Raw genomic sequence first — 6835 nt, forward strand, 5'->3', positions numbered from 1 at the left:
GCTACTCCCATGATGTGTATCTATTGCATTTCTAAGCACAGGACAGCTGAGTAATGCTGGGTAAAAGATTTGCCTTCCTTATGTCACAGGCTCCCTGGCCTTGGATGGGGTAATCCAGTATCAAGCACAAGTACAAACACAGGACAAGGCCTGAGGCTGAACAAAGTCTGTTCGAGAGTCTACAGAGCTCTCCAAGGCACAGAACAAACTGCAGAGGCCTGTAAAGGCCACCGACATTCAAACGCAGAGCTCAGCCGCATATTTCTGTAGAGCCTGAAAGACACACACAAAGGGTTTGAAACACATAATAAAATCTTTGATGACTGGGTCTCCCCACTCCGTCTCTCACCTCAGGCCACAATTCTTTGTCTAATTATCTTTCAGGATTTTTAAAATGAAGTTGAAACTAGTGCCGCTAGCAGTGCTACAATGACTGGCACAGCATGTCATTTTTCTTCCAAAGAAAATAGGAGTCACATTTAGAAAACAAACAACAGCACGGAGATCTTTCATTTGTTTACCGGTAGCATGCCATGAGTTCACAGGGATTGGGTTCCAGCAGCTCAGGCTCCTTCCCATCGGTTCTCCCAAAGTAAGCTCCTCTGGGTGGAGCAGTCTGGCGCTTCAGTTGAACCCAGGTGCCTTTCTCTTTGGCTTCTTTTTCTGATCGTTTTCCTTCACATGTTTCAGGAAGCTAACTCGGCTCTTAAAATGTGTAATATGTACATTAATTCTCCTGGCAAGAATGTTGCCCTTAACTTGCTTGTTTACAACAATGCCCACCGCTTGCTGGGTGACACTGTGGACCCAGCCAGCTCTGCCATGGTAACATTTGTGGGGCATTCCTGTTTGAATAGCGCCCGCTCCCTTGGTGTCTACCACAGATTCGCATATATATGGCCGGAGGAACAACTCCATGTTTTCTAAGAGGCCTAGAGAACATACAGCAGATGCCTCTCCTCTCTCCCTTTGTGTTGGGCCTTTTGGGGAATTACTGGGAGGTGGAGGTGTGGCCTGGAGGAAGTGGGAGTCACCTTATTTATATGCACCTGCAGCCCCTGAGGGAGATACCTCAACCATCCTATCCTGACCTTTATCGTTTACTGAACCTGAAGAACCTCTTGTTGTTTATATTAAGTTTAACTAGGCCAATAGCCTCTGTTTCCACTTTACAGAGAGAGCACAGTGAAACCAGAAGGTACGTCTCTGTAGCAGCTGATAAAAAAAAAAGAGAGAGAGAGTAACTAATAGCTCAAAAGGAAACTAGCATTGATAGTATTGAGAATCATCACTCACACATAAAAATTACCCTTTAATGGCTTGGGCTGAAGAACTGTGCTATTGCTCCATATTTTAAGCATCTCTTCAATGAGATTAATTTTTAGAATGACAGGTAATGCCACTCACAAGGGGAAAATATCAATTTACCCATCATGCTAGGTTACATATTAAAATGCATTTCATTTCATTTTAATCTGGTGAGTCAGAATCTTCACTGGGAGATCCGTTATCACTAGCCTGGTGTGAAGCTCATTAACTGGGGTATTGTGGGGGAATGAAAAGGAAGCAGAGTTGGGGGGACGAGACCCAGAGGAGAGGGTGGGCTTGGCGTGGGCCTCCCTGTGGCTGGATCGTTGTCTGGGCTGCTGGAGGAGCCTGCACTGACGAGACAGCCTATTTACGATGTAGTGAAGCAACAGCACTTAAATACACAGCGCTGTCCTTTATGATCTTGGCTTAAATCCTATTTATTTCCTGATTATGAAATAAATGTATAGCGGCCATCAAAAATAATTAGAGAAGTTTTAAAAAGCATAAAGGAGAAAGTAAGTTTCAAAATCCCATTTCTGGGGACACACACTGGTCACACAGTGCTTTGAAAGTAGGGTGTGCTGATGGCCAGTGGAGCTGGTTGGTGTGTCCAAGGAGGAGCAAGGAGACCAGCGCACCGAGCAGAGTAAGCCAATAGCCAGAGGGAGAATATGAAAAGAGGCCAGAGGGGTGAATGGGGGCTGGAACGTAGAGGTTCTTGCAGGTCAGAGTAAGGATTTGGGGTTTTATTCTGGAAAGCACGGAAGGATATTCAGCAAGAGAATGACATACTTGGCTAATCTTTTTAAATGACCTGGCTTCTTGGGAGAGGGACAAGGGTAGCACAAGGGTAGAAATAGGAAGTCATTTCAGTAATCCAGGTGAGTGATGATACTGGCTCAGCTGAGGGTGCAAAAGGAAGAGGTTGTTAAAGAAAATGGAGTTAGATTCTGAATGTAACGTGAAGATAGAGCCTAAGGGATTACTGATAAATTGCAGATGGGGCTTAAGAGAGGGAGAGAGAGGAATGAGAATGATTCCTATGTTTTTGTCCTGAGCAATAAGAACAGAGTTGCTGTTTACTTAGAATTGGCAGACGGGGTGGGGTTTGGGGGACAGGAAAACAGATTAAGGTCAGGACAGCAGGAGCCTAGTTTTGAACCCGTCACATCTGAGACATCACTTAGCCACCTAAGTGGAGGTGACAAGCCCACAGTTGGATTTATGGCCCTGTTGGTGGTGGGGGGTGGAGGAGGGGGTGATGTCTAAGCTAAAGAATTAAATTGTGGCGTTGTCTACAAGGAGATGGTATTTAAGGCCACTGGGTTGAATGAGATCACCCAGGGAGTGAGTGCACACAGAGGTGACAAGAGATCTGAGGACCATCCTCCGATTTAGAAAATGGAGAAGGAGCAGCCTGGCGGGAGAAGGAGAAGCAGGAGGCTTATGTCTCACAGGTTAGTTGAAGAAAGTCTTTCAAAGAGGAGGCAGTGGTCAATTATTAAATCCAAACTGCTGATAGGTTGAGTGAGGTTTGCTGAGCAGTGACCACTGGGGTTGGCAATGCTACAGCCATCCGTGACCTTGACCAGAGCAGCTTCAGTGGAATGCAGGGGATCTACAGGGGATGGGAGGAAGGAAAGTGAAGACCACAGGTACAGGCCAAACAGCAGCACAAAGCAAATACTCAGCAAAAATCTCAAGTCCATTGTCAATGTTGTGGAATTTTGAAAAGTCCGAGTCGTTTGGGAAAGAGGGACACACTCCTGTCTGTGGGCATCTGTGAGGATCAGCTTGCTGGGTGTCTGCCAGATTAGAGAGGGCGATGATGAATGCCACCAAGAGCTCGGGAGAAATGCGTGTCATTGACACGCCTCTAAAACTGGAATTAGGAGTGTCCTTCACCGTCCATTAGTTGACATCAGAGAAGCAATGCAAAAAAAATGAAATAATTTTTATAAAAGCAGCTCATTTTTCTGATGGTTTTCACTTTACAGAGGTGCCTTCACACACATCACCCGATCCTCATACCGAGGGGAGGGGAGCCATTATTCCCCAGGTGAGGGACTCTGTCAAGGTCATAGGTGGTGCGACGAGAAGAGGTGGGACTCAACACTTTTTAAACTCCAAATTCCAGCTTTCTGCTTTATGGTCCTGCCTCTCTTTACAGGCACACATTGCTTACTGATTTTTTTTTGATGAAGGTATTACATATGTGTCCATATCCCTCTCCATTACCCCCCCCCCCACCCGCCACTTCCATACATGCCCTCACCCCCTGCTGTTGCTTACTTATTTTTTTAAACTTGCTTTCAACAACTCAATACTTACCATGGGGCAGGCCCTCCTTGATGGACTTCCCATGAATATGCCATGTCACCCTCAGGACACCCCGATCAGGCAGTCACTATTATTGTCACTCTATAGATGAAGAGACTGAGACAGAGTGGCTCAGCAACTTGCCCAAAGTCACACAGCTAGGAAGTTGTGAATTAGGATTAGAACCTAGGCCTTTTGACGTTAGAACCCATGCTCTTCATGGCATTACGCCATTTTATCTTCTATATACACAAAACTTTTCAAGCAGAGAAAATATTGATTTGACCATAGTCCCATGTTGCTTGATGCTTATCCTAGTCGAGAACTTTGATAACTTAGATAAGTTAAAGGGCATTTTATTGAGCACCTTCAGAGAGGGGTACTTAGGGTTAGATATGTTGAAGTTGAGCACAAAAGAAATTGAGATGTGGTTTCATCTTTCAAGGAGGTTACAGTGTCAGCTGGAGTGCCGTCAACTGTTTTGTTTGGCAATGAGACTGTGATTCAGGGCAGCAGGGAGAAAGACACGGCCTCGTCGATTATGTCATCGTTCAACAAATATTCCCTCTCCCCTACACCTTCAACCCATGAGAAGAGTATACTTCCTTACGCATGTTGGGCTTGGCTGTGTGACCTGCCTTGGCCACTGAAGGTTTGGCAGATACAATATGATTAGAGGCTTTAATGGTGCATGTAGAGGTTGGCTCCATCTCCTGCAGTTCTTCCATCCTCCATGAGAGGGACACGTCCCCAGTTGCTTCTTCATCCTAGATCCCAAATGAGAGACTCAGGGGCAGACTTGACTCTGACTTGCAGCCTAGGGCCACGCATAGCTGACTCCAATTTAGGTCAGCTGAGCCCAACAGAGCCACAACTCAGATGCAAGAATGAGAGTTGTTATGCAGTGTTGTTATAGAAATAGTTGATTAATCCGTATGAAAACGTAGGTTGAAAATTCACAGGTGTGGTTTTTTGAAAGTTTAGTTGCCATCTTATAGTCATAAGCTGATAGGCAATACCTACCTGTGAGTTCACTGAGGTCTCAGCTCACAGCCACTGTCTTTCCCCTGGGAGCCATACTTGGAATAAATCTTGGAAGAAGACAAACCCAACTGCTCATTCAGCACATTTTTCTTCTTGTTGACATGTTAACCATGATGACTGCCACAACTATAGACTCACTTAGGAGAAAAAGCAGCCTCTGGGGAGGGGACAGATGTAGGCAGCTCATTTGAAGTCATGCATAACAACCCAGCTTCTCCTGGCTACCTCTGAAATATCTGGCAGACACTTGACCTAAGAGCAGCTGACCCATAGGCTGGTCTGAGAAAAGTAATTCTCCCACCAATCAACTCCCTCCAAAATGTAACTAGGAAGTTCAGAAACTTACAGGATTATGTCAGAAGAGATGCAGAGGAAAATAGAGCATAAACAGAGGGGAAGCACCCATGAAGCCCTCATGGGTGGGGCACACAGCCTTGTGGTCCAGAACTGCCCTCCAGCTCCATTATCCATGGAGGTTGGCCCAGGATAGTTCTTGTCCAAAGTCCCTGAGATACTCTCTCTATTATTGCTCAATGTGCAATCTCCCAGCCAAGCCCACGCTTACCCAAGCTAACCTAGAAATATTCTGTTCTTCACACCCTTACATCCACCCTATAAAATACCTCTGCCCCTCCCTCCTCCCACCCCCGGACCCTTCCCCTATGGCTCTGATTGAGAGAAAAGGCAGCATATACTCCTTGCATTCTTTTGAAGACCTTCTGTGATATTACAATATTCAGTTGAAATGCAAAGAGAGCCAATTGTAATAAAATACCACTGAGTGTGCTCCTTCCAAAGTGGAGTGCAGAGATGGTTTGCAGGCTGTTGATTAGCACGCACAGCCACAGAACCAGGTCAGACACCTCAGAGCAGGTGCGGGGCCATGGCAGCCTGAAGGAGAAAGCTGCAGAGGCCCGGGGGGGGGGGGGGGGGGGAGACAGAAAGGGACACCAGGCTCCCAGAGAAATGGTCTCCTGCAATAAAATGGTCACCTCCAACACCTTTGCACTCAGAGAGGATGTTCTAATTACTTCTGAAAGTGCTAAGAACAAATAAGGTTATGAATATGGCCTATTTTGAAAACTGTTTCATCATTCTTAAAAGCAAAATGAGTCATTTGTCTTTCTCACCATCCCTGGACTATGAAAAGAGACCGTTCAAGAGGTTCCATTGTACTTGCTTATTCTACACACCCACCGTGAAGTCAGGGGTCCTAGGCAATACTGTGGAGCATAGGCAGTAATGGAGGCCATAATTGTGAGTGCGGAGCGGAGTTGACGAGTGTACTAGTATGTTCATTAAGCTATACGCATAGGATTTGTGTACTTTACACATTATATCTCACTTAAAAAGACAAATATCCATGAATAGACAAGTAGATAAAAAAAAAAAAAGCTGTGGAACATACTAGACAAAAATGAAATATTATTTGGCCATAAAAAATAACAAAATCTTACCATTTGCAACAGCATGGATGGACCTAGGGGGTATTGTGCTAAGTAAAATAAATCAGAGAAAGACAAATACCACATGATTTTACTTACATATGGAATCTAAAGAACAATATTAAAAAGTAAACAAAAGAGAAATGGACTCATAGACACAGAGAACCAACTGATGGCTGCCATAGGGGAGAAGGTCTGGGGGACTGGGTGAAAATGGTGAAGGAACTGAGAAGTTTAGATTGGTAGCTACAAAATAGTCACGGAGATGTAAAGTACAGCCTAGGGAGTATAATGAACAATATTACAGTAATTACATACGGTGCCAATGGGTACTGGAAATATCAGGGGAAACACTTTGTAAAGCGTAGGATTGTCTAACCACTATGCTATACACCTGACACTAATATAAAATAATATTAAATGTTAACTGAAAATTGAAAAACAAGGCCAAATAAATAGCATATGCAAGTGAGACAGGAAATAAGAGTGTACAGTAAAATAGTCATACTGTGTGTTATCCCAACATGTGACGCCTCTGGTTTGTTTGTCCTGCTCAGGCATTTTAAAGAGGCAAAGCCTCAGGGCATGAATTCCATTGTAAACCCTACTTTGCAATGAAGCTATTTAGTGTCACAATGTTGTGAATTTACCTGATCTTACCATTTTTTGGATCTTGGGAGTCTCTGTTCAACTCCGGCCTTTTCATCTACTGTACT

At 44.6% G+C, this 6835-nt stretch overlaps 1 pseudogene across 1 annotated transcript; it reads right to left on the bottom strand.

The window, feature by feature from the left end:
• Positions 1-517: 517 nt before the first annotated feature.
• On the bottom strand, positions 518-4358 carry LOC311621078 (large ribosomal subunit protein eL21-like; annotated as a pseudogene). Its single transcript has 3 exons — positions 4241-4358; positions 2767-2929; positions 518-980 (listed from the first exon to the last, which is right to left on the bottom strand). The product of its transcript is annotated as a large ribosomal subunit protein eL21-like (transcript).
• Positions 4359-6835: the final 2477 nt, after the last annotated feature.

The sequence above is a fragment of the Pipistrellus hanaki genome, assembly GCF_964339955.1.
Source record: "Pipistrellus hanaki genome assembly, chromosome: 4".
NCBI lineage: Eukaryota > Metazoa > Chordata > Mammalia > Chiroptera > Vespertilionidae > Pipistrellus > Pipistrellus hanaki.